The 12,500-nt window shown below is 43.6% G+C and overlaps 1 protein-coding gene across 1 annotated transcript in view; it reads left to right on the plus strand.

Moving 5' to 3' along the window:
• Positions 1-12,500, plus strand: part of LOC134467062 (protein sidekick-2-like) — a 590,275-nt gene that overhangs the window by 446,602 nt on the left and 131,173 nt on the right. The window lies entirely within an intron of this gene.

A 12,500-nucleotide genomic window follows, 5' to 3' on the forward strand; every position in this document is an offset into this window, starting at 1 on the left:
TTTTGGGGGTGTGTATGGGTGTTGGTGTGGGTGTGTGTGGGTGTTGGTGTGGGTGTGTGTGGGTGTTGGTGGGTGGGTGTACGTGTGTGAGTGTGTGTGTGTGTGGGGGGGGGGGGGGCTGTGCGTGGGTGGGTGGGTGTACGTGTGTGTGTGTGTGTGTGTGTGTGTGTGTGTGTGTGTGTGTGTGTGTGTGTGTGTGTGTGTGTGTGTGTGTGTGTGTGTGTGTGTGTGTGTGTGTGTGTGTGTGTGTGTGTTGTGTTTCTATGGCAGGCCCCTTAGGTCAAAACACATTGGAATTATCTCGCCTTCCCAATGAAAATGTCTCTACCCACTGATAAAATATTTCACTGCACAGTGAAAAAAAAACCATATATATTAATGAGTGCCAAAACACACTGGAATTCTTGCCTCCACCCTGTAGAATTGCACAATAAAAGCAGAAGTGTGTGTGAGAGAGAGAGAGAGAGAAAAGAGAGAGAGATACAGAGAGAGAGAGAGAGAGAGAGAGAGAGAGAGAGAGAGAGAGAGAGAGAGAGAGAGCAGGCCAGGGAGAGAGAGAGACACATAGAGAGAGGGAGAGAGGGGTTGGGGGAGCGCGAGGATATCTCAGTGTGACCGGAAGGCATTTCACTGCGACCGGAAGGCTCCGAGGGAGAGAGAGAAAGAATGGGGAAGGCGAGCGAGAGCGGGGAGAGCGCGCGAGGATTTTTCAGTGTGACCGGAAGGCATTTCACTGCGACCGGAAGGCTCCGAGGGAGAGAGAGAAAGAATGGGGAAGGAGAGCGAGAGCGAGAGCGGGGAGAGCGGGGAGAGCGCGCGAGGATTTTTCAGTGTCACCGGAAGGCATTTCACTGCGCCCGGAAGCCCATTAGACTAGCAGTTTCATTTTACTTTGACGTACCCGTTAAAAGTGTGAAATTATGCACAAACAGATCATTGTAATTATTTTCCGCATGTCACCACTCGGTTAGATCAAATAACGAAGATATTATTAATAGGTTATAGTTTTCACGCAATGTAGCCTACGCTGTCTCGAATGCAGATGCTATAGCTTATCCAAATGTGAGGTGTTTTCATAAACTTGAAACACTTTACATCTCAAACGTTGTAGGGCAACGTGATAACCGGAGGCAAGACAGTGCATAATCTTACTAGCAGGGTGCTATTTGTCAAAAGGGGAGGATAATTTTGGAAAATGAGCGGTATTTGCCCAACAATATTCCCTGAGTATGCATGCATGGTGTTTCAATCCCGTGCAAAACTCCCTTATTAGCCTAATATCGAATGTACATTCCGACGAACATGAACAACTTAGAAGCACAACTGCTCGAATAACTAGGCCTATCTCAGATGTGGCATACTGTCACCCGGTTCAGGACCATGGACAGCTGCCGTTTGACGAGCATTGTCGCAGGGGCGTCGCGGAATTTGACTTTTTAGATGTATAGTAGCCTATGCAGTGCTTTGTGGGGAAACGTGTGGGGTTTGAGGGGTGCAAGCATTCGAATTTAGGAGGCTACTAATTTTCTGCGGCAGATTGGCAGGAAAATACGGAAGCCCAGAGGTGACATGGAGGAGGAAAACATTTTGAGGAAACGTATGCAATGGAGACTAACACTTTTGTGAGATAACGCAAATCGTTTGCGAGATAACGCAAATTAAAACTTATATCTGCGGGTTCACCACTTTGATTTGCAGCACACTTTCTGGTCACCGGGGGGCCGTCTGAACCAACACGTGTACGGCTTTGACACGCCACAGTTGTGGATAACTTACAACAAAGGATGGGTCTTCAAGCCTTTGTGCCATTAGAACATTTTAAAGTTACACTGGGAAGTTTTTTATCACATACTTGCACTTGTTTTAACTCATAAGTTTTAATTCATAGTTTGTCTTAATTCTTACCTCTTATATGATTTATGGTGTATTGTGTATGTTCGTTGTTTATATATGATTTTATATGTGCAATTGTTTGTTTTACTCGACATCATTGTAAATGAGGGCTGGGCCCTCAATGATTCTTCGAGTTTAAATAAATGAAATGAAATGAGGTGTAGGCTATTCAATTCAACCACCACTGTTGTTGGATAACAACGAGAGGGATGCTGACAGTCAAAAACATTAGGCTACTACCGCTGGAAGGACGTGCAAGAATACCGTTATTTTATACATTGTTTATGTTAAATAAACTACAGATTTTGAGAGACACCGTAGCACCTTGCTTTGCGAACGGATAGGCCTACAAGGGGAAATAGGATTTGTTGGACGACACATGTCTGCAATGCAGAAGCTTTGTAAGACAGAATTAAGGAAGGCAGACGGAACAACTGTTTACTGAACGGTTATTTTCAAAGATGATGAAGCATTAGCCTGGTGAACCAGCATATGAAAATCATTTTGTCATATCAAGACCCACATGTGAATTATGTAGGCCTAATTTTAACATAGGTCTCGACGTTGAGGCAGCACGCTGAATTATTTCTTTCTTTTTCTTGAAACTTTAAACGCAATGTGTCGTTTGTTGCGGTTCTCCCCTTTTAATTTATAATAAGCTAAATTAAGTAGGCTATCACTGCTTAGCCATGCAGAGAGCTTAGACTTGTAACAACTCCGACATTTGGAACTATCCAAAGTGGGCATTGGTTAATAGTTTTCTCGGTCAGACTTGGATTAATGTTTCTTAACGCATGACATGATGGCAGATCACGGAACTTCACGCAGTAGCTCAATGAATAGAAAGCGACACATTTCCTTCCTGTGGTAGACAATTCCTCCTGTTATGCATGACAGCGGGTCTTGGGTAGCTAAATGGAGGAAATCAAATAGTTATTTGCTTTTGATTGTGAACCAGTTGTACAGTGATGGCTTTTAGCGAACACAAATTACTTTTGGATGTAACTTGTACCGCTGCGTGCCCCATGGTGCATGGTTTCCGACTCTGTAGCACTGAGAGATATCGCTGAAATCTAACGCAGAGCTCACAGAGATGACTAACAACTGTCAAAAAAAATCATGGAGAAGTGTCAGGTTTGGGAGAAGGGTGATAGCGCACTGGCATTGATGATCTGGCTTTGTTTTAAGCAGTCCAAAGTCATAGCGTAACGGGCGTAAAGGGCCGTATCCTAATGCAACCTTGCGCAAACTAAAACACTGACAGGACAGGACAGACTGGTGCTCCCCCCAGCACACACGCACCTCATCCACCATTCTACACCAATGCATATCAATACGTGAGAATTTCACTCCGTTGTTTACCACTGGTTTTCAACCTTTTTTGACCAAAGACACGCCTTTTGTCAAGGGAAAATGCCAAGGCACACCACCAATGAAAATACAACCATGTTGCCAGTCATTTAATATTCATACAGCCATTTAATTTCCAATGGCACACCAGATCTCTGACGGCACGCTTTTAAAAAGTGGGCACAATCTGCTCGGAGTCGGAGGGAACCGTCAGATTGTTTGTGTGCTTGTGGCAACTTTGCCTTTTGTGTTGTGTGTGGTGCCGCTGGGGAGTCGAGCCCGTGTAGAGCCTCGCTTCACGAGAGAGGGACAATTTCGTGGAGTTTGGTCTATGACGGGGGTGCGACTGTAAGCGCGGCCACATTTGGTTCACTAGGCCAACTTCGTACTTGGCGTTATAGGAACCAGTTTTTTGCGCCCTTTGCCCGGCGACTTCGAGACAGTCGGTCGCTGTCCGTGGTACCTGTGGATCCACCATCCACCTGTTGGTCTGTCTGCGGGCTGCTGTTTATATTGGAGAGTGACTGTGTGTGTGTGTGTGTGTGTGTGTGTGTGTGTGTGTGTGTGTGTGTGTGTGTGTGTGTGTGTGTGTGTGTGTGTGTGTGTGTGCGCGCGCGTGCGCGAGTGTGTGACGTTTCCCCCTTTGCTTTCAGTTCTTATTTTGTGTGATGTAGGAGAAAGTGAGAGTTCTCTGTTTGTTGTTTTGTTTATTTGTATATATTTCTTTTGTTTATTTTTGGTTCACCTCACACCACTTAGGCCGCGTGCGGGTTACCCCTAAATAGATCTCGTTAGCTGTGCGTAAAAGTAAAACACAAGTGTGCAGAGGTATCGGTGTGGGTTTGCCGTGCTTTGTATTTTTATTTGATTACTTAATTTTGGTTTGCTGTGCTATGTACTACTAGTGGGGAAAACCTTGGCCTCCTTGGTTCTAACATCTATTTTAACTGTTTGTAAATTTTAAAAAGAAAGTGTAAGACAACAATGGAAAAGTCATTTGAACCCTATCTAGTGGTCCGACGTCAACGAACATGTGCTGCTCGGTTTAACAGTTGAAGTCTAAATAAATTCTGGGGGCGCAATTCCCTCAGTGGCGTAGTCGTGCAATCATCTGTTTGAAATTGGTAATTATTATTTTAATTAATTGCCGACGACCCAGAGTCACGGATAGTCTATAACTAGCCAAAGATGAATTAATTTACATTTTAGATCGTCTCTGGTCTAGCCTTCCTATCCTAACTCCCAAACTTTTTTTGCCATTGCCATTTTTTGGTTGACCTGGCATTGTTGACATCATGAGAATGAATGACAGCAGTGGTTGCTCTGAAGTGTGTGAAAGCCGTAGGCCCTATATAGCTACGTGTGTTGATTCAGATTTAACTGCGTTAAGAAACATTAATCCAAGTCTGACATCCAATCCAATCCAATCCAATCCAGTCCAAGTCTGTCTGAGAAAACTATTAACCATGAATGCTCACTTTGGATAGTTCCAAATGTCGGAGTTGTTACAAGCCTAGCTCTCTGCATGGCTGTGATTTAGCCTATACATTAAAAGGGGAGAACCGCAACAAACGACTTCAACGTTTCAATAAAAAGAAAGAAAGAATACAGCGTGCTGCCTCAACGTCGAGACCAATGTTAAAATTAGCCTACATAATTCACATGTGGGTCTTGATAAGACAAAATGATATTCATATGCTTCATCATCTTTGAAAATAACCGCTCAGTAACAGTCGTCCCGACTGCCCTCCTTAATTCTGTCATGTTTCTGCAGTGCAGACACTTGTCGTCCAAAAAATCCTATATTTCCTCTTGTGTCCGTGCGCAAAGCAAAGTGCGGTTTCTCTCAAAATCTGTTGTTTAATATAAATTTTATAAACTTTTATAAAAAAAAATTATAAACTTTATTTAACATAAACAATGAATAAAACAACGGTATCCTTGCACGTCCTTCCAGTGGTAGTAATGTTTTTGACTGTCAGCATCCCTCTCGCTGTTATCCAACAACAGTAGTGGTGAATTGAATAGCCTACCCCTACAGCTGTGGTGTGTCAAAGCCGTAGCCTACTCGCGTTGGTTCAGACTGCCCCCCGGTGACCAAAAAGTGTGCTGCAAATCAAAGTGGTGAACCCGCAGATGTAAGTTTTAATTTGCATTATCTCGCAAAAATATTTGCGTTATCTCGCAAAAGATTTGCGTTATCTCGCAAAGGTGCACACATTTCCCACCCCCACAACAGTCCCTCCATGTCACCTCTGGGCCTTCGTAGGAAAAGTATAGCAAAACAAATGAAATAATTGAATAAACTGAACAGCTAATGTAAACCAAAATAAACCAAACATAAGCTAAATAATATTTCCATTGGGTGAGAACAGCATTATATTGCATCTCTGAACATTATTATCGTTAATAATGGGGCATGGCCTCACAGACCTAGACTATAGTTGTGAAAGGGGGCACACAGAAAAAAATAGTTAGCCTCCTAAATTCGAATGCTTGCACCCCTCAAACCCCACACGTTTCCCCACAAAGCACTGCATACTATAAATATGCATCTAAAAAGTCAAATTCCGAGACGCCCCTGCGACAATGCTCGTCAAACGGCAGCCGTCCAGGGTCCTGAACCGGGTGACAGTATGCCACATCTGAGATAGGCCTAGCAGATATTCGAGCAGTTGTGCTTCTAAGTTGTTCATGTTCGTTGGAATGTACATTTGATATTAATAAGGGAGTTTTGCACGGGATTGAAACACCATGCATGCATACTCAGGGAATATTGTTGGGCAAATAGGAAGTCGCCTTAGAGGGGACGAGAATGAACGGTGAACCGTGGACCGCTCACTCCAAAATTATCCCCCCCTTTTGACAAATAGCACCCTGCTAGTAAGATTATGCACTGTCTTGCCTCCGAGTATCACGTTGCCCTACAACGTTTGAGATGTAAAGTGTTTCAAGTTTATGAAAACACCTCACATTTGGATAACGTCTGCATTCGAGACAGCGTAGGCTACATTGCGTGAAAACTATAACCTATTAATAACATCTTCGTTATTTGATCTAACCGAGTGGTGACATGTGGAAACTAATTACAATGATCTGTTTGTGCATAATTTCAAACTTTTAACGGGTACGTCAAAGTGAAATGAAACTGCTAGTCTAATGGACTTCCGTGTGCAGTGAAATGCCTTCCGGTCACACTGAAAAATCCTCGCGCGCTCTCCCCGCTCTAGCTCTCCTTCCCCATTCTTTCTCTCTCTCCCTCGGAGCCTTCCGGTCGCAGTGAAATGCCTTCCGGTCACACTGAAATATCCTCGCGCTCCCCCAACCCCTCTCTCCCTCTCTCTATGTCTCTCTCTCTCTCTCTCTCTCCCTGGCCTGCTCTCTCTCTCTCTCTCTCTCTCTCTCTCTCTCTCTCTCTCTCTCTCTCTCTGTATCTCTCTCTCTTTTCTCTCTCTCTCTCTCTCTCACACACACTTCTGCTTTTATTGTGCAATTCTACAGGGTGGAGGCAAGAATTCCAGTGTGTTTTGGCACCCATTAATATATGTGATTTTTTTTTCACTGTGCAGTGAAATATTTTTTCAGTGTGTAGAGACATTTTCATTGAGAAGGCGAGATAATTCCAATGTGTTTTGACCTAAGGGGCCTGCCATAGTCCTCACCTCATTAGCGCATTTTTTATTCCAATAACAACATCTGTTCATGCTCAAGACAAGGCAAGAAAGTCACACACACGCACACACACACACGCGCACGCACGCACACACGCACACGCACACGCACACATGCACAGCACAGTCAAGAAAGTCACACACACACACACACACACACACACACACACACACACACACACACACACACACACACACACACACACAAACACACACACACACACACACACACACACACACACACACACACACACACACACACACACACACACACACACACACACACACACACACACACACACACACAGTATACACACACACGTACATGCATAAGACAGGCATGAAACTCCCTTTCAAGAGAAAAAGTATTTCTTTTGAGTTAACTACCAAGCAGGCAAGACATTCCCTGTAAAATCATGCATGCTTTCAAGACAAATAAGCATTAATTTGTTTGGACATCTTAAATATGCGCGCGCACACACACACACACACACACACACACACACACACACACACACACACACACACACACACACACACACACACACACACACACACACACACACGCTCAGTCACACAGTCACAGGCAGTAAGATCTTACGCCTATGGCTACGCAAACACCTCTCTCTTTCTCTCTCTCTCTCTCTCTCTGACACACACACGCACGTGTGCACACACGCACATATGCACACAAACACACACACACACACACGCACATGCACACACACACACACACACACACACACACACACACACACACACACACACACACACACACACACACACACACACACACACACACACACACACACACACACACACACACACACACAAGCTCAGTCACAGAGTCACAGGCAGTAAGATCTTACGCCTATGGCTATTTTTACTTTAATTAGGATGTTTACATGAAATTGTTGAAATTTCAAAGTGCTGAATGAGGTCGCGTTCACACACTTTCACCAGTTTTTAGGCTTCTTAACTTTCTGAAGAAAACACATTCGCATCTGGTTACCGAAGATAAAAGCATGACTTTTTGTTTTGATTCTGAACATAGCAAAAATAGTTTCCAGACTTTATATTACAACTTTTATTATTTACCACTTTAGCGTATACTTAACCCCTTAGCCTGTGTTATAACCTTACAGTCACCAAAATTGTCATGACTATGTCTTAGTCTGTTACTTAAGGCTCTCGGTACTGTCATAGCAGTGTTGTTATGATGTAGTTGAGTGTTTTAAGCAAATAGGCCGACCAGAGACCCCATTTGCTGTAAGAGGCTACTATACACTTAATATACTATTGCTTTATCGTTGTGCGTTTCCAAACGCATCGTCATGCGACAGATGCTAACCATTTGCATGGCTTTAGAATGTTTGTTGACCTCCCTCTCGCAGCCTCATATAGCGCTGGGGGGCAGAGGCGTGCTCAGACACATTGCAGACCAGATGCCAGCGGCAGGGGTAGGGGGGCATGTGGAACTTCCGGCTGCCCTACTAAGCCATAGAGCATAGAGCATATATTTCAACGAGGGCCATTTTTTCAAATTTCCTTGCAGTAAAGGGGCCGATCTATACGTATGTATTATGGTTGCCGACTGTCAATGAAAAAAATATGGGAGACTTCATTGAAGTGGAGGGTCTGGGGGTCCTCCCCCAGAAAAATTTGCATTTCTTAGATGTAATTTCCTGCATTTTAACGTCCTGTGTCCCGTTTCAGCATGATAACGGAGCCCATACTTTTATCTCTAAATTCCAAAAAACGATTCTGTATTTGAAGGGGCTTGTGGGGGGCCAGAACCTTGCTGTCCAAGGGCCGCATCTGGCCCCAGGGCTGCCATTTGAATATCCATGCCATAGAGGCTATGTGTTATTTTATCGGGGCATTATAGACAAATGCTTTTGATCATGAAGCATTTGTAGATGATTATGTCAACATGGACCACAGTACATAGCCCACAGTGACAAAGAGACATTCAAAGAACAGTCAAAAAGGGCATTTTTGTCTTTTGCTTTTCTCTGCACACCCGTGCTGGGGTGCACGCCAAGAAGCTGGTTCGGTAGGCATCTGAGCCCCAAAAAAAACGTCTTTGACCCATACACAAATACAAAGCACAATAAATGAAAAAAAAAAACTCTGCTCTCAGAGTGTCTGTGTTCAGTACTGTATATCTTAAGCCGTTCTTAAAATTTAAAGGAAACCAAGGCTTATACAATAAAATCGTGTCAGTTTTTGAAGAAGCTGGACAGTCTTGGCTGAAGTATCGAGGTATAGGATCTTAAATGGTGTTAAATAGCTCAGCTGCCAAGGCCGAAAGCTACTGTAATGTGCAGTTTGTGTGTGCATGTGTGTACGTGAGTGCATGCATATGAGAGAGAGAGGGGGGGGAGACTGTGAGAGAGAGTAAGAGAGAGAGAGAGAGAGAGAGAGAGAGAGAGAGAGAGAGAGAGAGAGAGAGAGAGAGAGAGGGAGAGAGGAAGAGGGAGAGAGAGGGGGGGGATAAAGAGAAAGTGAGAGACTGTGAGAGAAAGTAAGAGAGTGAGTTAAACAGAGATTGGGAGAGAGAGTAAGGGGGAAAGAGAGAGAGTGAGAGACTGTGACAGAGAGTAAGGGAGAGAGAGAGGGGGGTGTGTGTAAGAGAAAGAGGGAGAGACAGAGAATGAGGGAGATAGTGTGTCTGTGTATATGATGGTGCATAACAACAAGATTGAGTAAAAGAGAGAGAGAGGGGGGGGGTGTAAGAGAGAGAGAGAGAGAGAGAGAGATAGAGAGAGAGAGATAGAGAGAGAGAGAGAGAGAGAGAGAGAGAGAGAGAGAGAGAGAGAGAGAGAGAGAGAGAGAGAGAGAAAGAAAGAGAGAATGAGGGAGATAGTGTGTCTGTGTATATGACTGTGCATAACAGCAAGATTGAGTAAAAGAGAGAGAGAGAGAGAGAGAGAGAGAGAGAGAGAGAGAGAGAGAGAGAGAGAGAGAGAGAGAGAGAGAGAGAGAGAGAGAGAGAGAGAGAGGGTGAGAGTGAGAGAGAGTGAGAGAGAGAAAGAAAGAGAGAAAGAGGGAGATAGTGTGTCTGTGTATATGCTGTGCATAACAGCAAGATTGAGTAAAAGAGAGAGAGAGAGAGGGGGGGGTGTAAAAGAGAGAGAGAGAGAGAGAGAGAGAGAGAGAGAGAGAGAGAGAGAGAGGGGGGGTGTAGAGAGAGAGAGAGAGAGAGAGAGAGAAAGAAAGAGAGAATGAGGGAGATAGTGTGTCTGTGTATATGACTGTGCATAACAGCGAGATTGAGTGAGAGAGAGAGAGAAAGGGGGAGGGGGTGTAAGAGAGGGAGAGAGAGAGAGAGAGAGAGAGAGAGAGAGAGAGACAGAGAAAGAGGGAGATAGTGTGTCTGTGTATATGACTGTGCATAACAGCAAGATTGAGTTATCTGTCTGCTGTCGCCTCACTCCGGATTTTTATTAGTTTTTAAATGAATTATGCACAAGAGGCATCAGGATGGGGAAGCTTTGGTGAATCTCAATTGGCTCAGCTGAGCTGTCCTTGTGCTTGTGTGTGTGTGTGTGTGTGTGTGTGTGTGTGTGTGTGTGTGTGTGTGTGTGTGTGTGTGTGTGTGTGTGTGTGTGTGTGTGTGTGTGTGTGTGTGTGTGTGTGTGTGTGTGTGTGTGTGTGTGTGTGTGTGTGTTGCAGTGTGTTTGTGCGTGTGTGTGTGTGTGTGTGCATGTGTCTGTGCGAGTGAGAGTGACTGTTTGTGTGTGTGTGTGTGTGTGTGTGTGTGTGTGTGCGTGCGCGTATGCGTATTCGTGTGCGTGTGCGTGTGTATGGGTGTGTGTGTGTGTGTGTGTGTCAGTATTCCTTTCCTCCGCAGGTGTTGTTTTATTCCTCCACGTCTTTCCCTATATCTTTATCTCTCTATTTCTGTCACTCCTTTTATTTGTGTATCTCTCTCTCTCTCTCTCTCTCTCTCTCTCTCTCTCTCTCTCTCTCTCTCTCTCTCTCTCGCTCTCTCGCTCTCTATCAAATTCATAATGAAATTCAAAAAAGCCTTCACTCTTTCTTTTCTCTCATTCCTGTCTTCCTTCTCATTCTTATTCTTCTCCTCTCTCACCGATGTGCAGGCTGAATACAGTATAGCATGGTGCTGTACATGCATTTGTACCTGAACTTTTGTACAGTATGAAAAGAGTTTATTTTGTAAGAATGAAGATGAAGAAAGATGCAGATTATTAGTTATGAGATGCACAAGCTGATCAAGCAAAACATTGACTACCTGACGACCTATAAAAAAGTTTTTTTTTTTTTGCTTTGAGTGTCCTGAATTTATAGAAACACACACAAAGTTGAAGTTGCCTTTTTTTTGACCAACATTTGCACGCCATATTGCAAACACAACACACAATGACACACACTCAGAGACTGGCACAAAATGTCTGCAACAAATTGCATTGTCCACAATGTGCTACCATAAAACACTACCACCATAATACTTTTCATCACCAGGCAGTAGAACATTAAATCACATTAAATCCTAGGGATTCATTTTTACATATTTTACATATTTTAGCACTAAGATGAATACTTATGTAGTGCAATCATTTATAAATGTGATGTTTGTTAGTGGAAGTAAATTATTTATGAAAGCCTATCTGTCCCTGACCTGTCGCGTGAACCTAAATAATTCTGTGGGAAGCTGACAAACTGTCAATTAACAAAGTGTAATAAATGAATGAGCATGACGAGGAAAGCTTTTAGGGGTACTTATAGCCTACGGGCACGGGCTAAGAAAAAGAAACACAATGGAATAACAGTAATAGGGAAAAGACATATTGGCTGTACTAATTACATGCAATTGGACATCAATCATTCATTGTCACAATGATAACACATCATAAGAAAGAAAGAACGGAAGAAAGAAAGAAAGAAAGAAAGAAAGAAAGAAAGAAAGAAAGAAAGAAAGGTAGAAGGAAAGAAAGAACTAAAGAAAAAATGGAAGAAAGAAAGAACGAAAGAAAGAAGGAAAGAAAGAGGAGGGAAAAAAGAAAGAAAGAACAAAGAACGAAAGAAAGAAAGAAAGAAAAAATAGGGAAAAAAGAAAGAAAGAAAGAAAGACAGTGAGGAAGATAGTACTTAGCAGTACATGTAGCCAGAGGCGTGTGCTCTGATAAAGACACGTTAGTCAGTAATGCATTAATTAGTCACGTATAGCCAAAGGCTACTAAGTGTAGCGCTACTCTAGAGGTCTAGCTCTTAAAAATGTGTACGTATATGCATGCACGCGTGCTGACACACACACTAGCACGCTCGCACGCATGTGCACACACACACACACACACACACTTTATTCAGCATCATAGGGAGGGATTTATGCACATGTGGATGAGTCAGTCCACAGACATAGACATACCTACACACACGCACCCACACTCACATACAGATGTGTGTGTGTGTGTGTGTGCTTGTGTGTATGTGCGTGCGTGCGTGTGTGCATGTGTGTGTGTGTGTGTGTGTGTGTGTGTGTGTGTGTGTGTGTGTGTGTGTGTGTGTGTGTGTGTGTGTGTGTGTGTGTGTGTGTGTGTGTGTGTGTGTGTGTGTGTGTGT

This window comes from Engraulis encrasicolus, chromosome 17 (genome assembly GCF_034702125.1).
Source record: "Engraulis encrasicolus isolate BLACKSEA-1 chromosome 17, IST_EnEncr_1.0, whole genome shotgun sequence".
NCBI classification, from domain to species: domain Eukaryota; kingdom Metazoa; phylum Chordata; class Actinopteri; order Clupeiformes; family Engraulidae; genus Engraulis; species Engraulis encrasicolus.